General features: G+C 41.0%; 1 protein-coding gene across 1 annotated transcript in view; it reads left to right on the top strand.

The window, feature by feature from the left end:
• The window catches only part of LOC106877620 (arf-GAP with coiled-coil, ANK repeat and PH domain-containing protein 2), a 248,627-nt gene that overhangs the window by 90,064 nt on the left and 155,619 nt on the right, over positions 1-2,944 (top strand). The window lies entirely within an intron of this gene.

The raw sequence follows: 2,944 nt of genomic DNA, 5'->3' as shown, positions 1-2,944 counted from the left end.
CATGTAAAAGCACCCACTACACTCTCGGAGTGGTTGGCATTAGGAAGGGCATCCAGCTGTAGAAATTCTGCCAGATCAGATTGGGGGCTGGTGCAGCCATCTGGTTTGCCAGTCCTCAGTCAAACCGTCCAACCCATGCCAGCGTGGAGAGTGGACGTTAAACGATGATGATGATGATGATGATGATGATGATGATGATGATGATGATGATATATATGATGATGATATATATGTATCTATTATTCTCAAACAAGAAGGTTGTTGACGATGATTTCAAAGTTTCGGCCAGCTAAGTCGTCGTTTGACAATGGCTTAGCTGGCTGAAGCTTCAAAGTCACTGTCAACAACATTCTTGTTCAAGAATAATAAATTTGTATTGTGCAAAAGATCTTTCCGGGAATTATTATGTTTGATCCATTGCTAAACTTGCCATCATGAAGGTTGAAACACAGACGTTAAATGACGACGATGATGATGATGACGACAACGACGATGATGCTGCTGTTTTCCCTGAAATACTGAATCATAAATTTATAAGCGGAACATCAATTACCTCAATTGCACCAGTCTGGAAGTCTGATCTGCGAGGTTCTTGGGGTATTGCTTTCTTTTCTGACCTCACTTATGTAGGGGCACATGAGAGCGCAGGGCACGTGAGAGCATAATGGTATGTATATGTCTGTATATGAGTGTTGCAGTATATGTGATAGTGTAGATGTATGTGCGCGAGAATCAAGAGTTTAGATGTGAGAGTGTAGAGTTATGTGTAAATGTAGAGAGAGAGAGAGAGAGAGAGAGAGAGTGGTGGGGAAGGGGAGGAGAAAAGAAGGATGTATGAATGAGTAGGTAGGAGAATGGGAAATATAAGAGACAGATGGGGGTGGTGGTTCAGTGTTGAGAGATGAAGAAGGAAGGAAAATGCATGAATGTATACTTGCACGTGTATATCAGCTGTTTTGAAGATACACACATGCACATACACACACAATTCTTGTAAACAATTCTCTGTTACCTTGGCAGTGTTTTGTTTTTCTTTTGGCTTTATCATTTCTGTCTTTTTTTCTGCTTTTTTTTTTTGTTTGGTTTGTAACATATCCTTTTGTTTCAATTTTATTATAATCTTTCTTTTAGTTATTGCTGTTGTGTAGGAGTTGACTGCACTGAGATGAACTCTGTCTGTTAGCTCCACTATAAACCAACAACAATCACAACAGATTGTTTTTTCTTTTTTTTAATATTTATCAGTCTGAGGAGTAGGGTTATTCCCCACAGCCTCTTTGTAAAAAATTTTTTTTAACCCTTTGACTGTGTAATTAAATTTCAAGGTCACTCTCTTAATGATGATAATTAAATCTTTATTGCCCACAAGGGGCTAAACATAGAGGGGACAAACAAGCACAGACAAAGGGACTAAGTCGATTACATCGACTCCAGTGCGTAACTGGTACTTGTTTAATCGATCCCGAAAGGATGAAAGGCAAAGTCGACCTCGGCGGAATTTGAACTTAGAACATAGTGGCAGATGAAATACCGTTAAGAATTTTGTCTTGTCGTGCTAACGATTCTGCTAGCTCACCGCCTTCATCTTAATGATGATAATTATCCACTTAAAAAATATTTTCTGCAATAGGTGCAGGCATGGCTGTGTGTTAAGAAGCTTGCTTCCCAACCACATGGTTCTGGGTTCAGTCCCATTGCATGCCAACTTGTGCAAGTGTCTTCTACTATAGCCTCGAGCCTTGTGAATGGATCTGGTAGATGGAAACTGAAAGAAACCTGTTGTTTATATATATGTGTGTGTGAATTTGTCCCTCTGTTTGTCCCTTACCACTACTTGACAACCAGTGTTGGTACATTTACATTCCTGTAACATAGCAGTTTGGCAAAAAAGACCAATAGAATAAGTACCTGGCTTAAAAAAAACTTAAGTCATGGGGTTGATTTGTTCAACTAAATCTCTTCAAGGCAGTGCCCCAGCATGGCCACAGTGAAATGACTGAAACAAGTAAAAGATAAAATACTCCTTCAGTATCTCCTGTGGGTACGGTTTCCATAGCGACCCCTAAAAGTATTTGATTCTTGCTCTGTAAAGGAATATTTATATAGATGTGTGTGTAAAGGCGCATGGCTCAGTGGTTAGAACGTCAAGCTTACGATAATGAGGTTGTGGGTTCGAATCCTGGATCGGGCTGCGTGTTGTGTTCTTGAGCAAGACACTTTATTTCACGTTGCTCCAGTTCACTCAGCTGTAGAAATGAGTTGCGACATCACAGGTGCCAAGCTGTATCGGCCCCTTTGCCTTTCCCTTGGATAACACTGGTGGCGTGGAGAGGGGAGGTCGTTATGCATGGGCGACTGCTGGTCTTCCATAAGCAACCTTGCCCGGACTTGTGCCTGGGAGGGTAACTTTCTAGGTGCAATCCCATGGTCAGTCATGACCGAAGGGGGTCTCAGCATAGACGTGTGTGTCCGTATGTATATATGTGTGTGTCATATTTGTAAGACTTAACTTGAGATTGTTTAAAAAGGCATTTAAATATCCAGAAATCAGACAAGACAAATAACATAATACCACTTGAGATGAGACATATTTGCACTGTTTGCAATGCAAATTTCAAACAACTCCCTTCACTGAAAAGTCACCTACATGCTCAAGCAAGCTGTCAAACTTTGAATAGGAGCAGACTTCCTCTCCTTTTACAAATCTCCATCCACTCCTAGTTTCTCTGTTCTCTGTCCTCACTCCTACTCACCTTGCAACTCAAGGTTCTACCTGGACACTGCATTTCCATTATTTGTCTTCTTGCAGCTACTACTGATTAATTTGTTACTATTGGACATGTAGCTCTCCTACAACTAGAATCTATCCCCCCCCCTCTCCTCCGTTCATACCGTATCTGTCATCTACTGGCATTAAAGTCCCAGGTTTTGCAGATTTGCTAGC

The sequence above is a fragment of the Octopus bimaculoides genome, chromosome 25, assembly GCF_001194135.2.
Source record: "Octopus bimaculoides isolate UCB-OBI-ISO-001 chromosome 25, ASM119413v2, whole genome shotgun sequence".
Lineage (NCBI taxonomy): Eukaryota > Metazoa > Mollusca > Cephalopoda > Octopoda > Octopodidae > Octopus > Octopus bimaculoides.
Note: the sequence above shows the minus strand (reverse complement) of the source record. Positions and strands in the feature narration are given on the sequence as shown.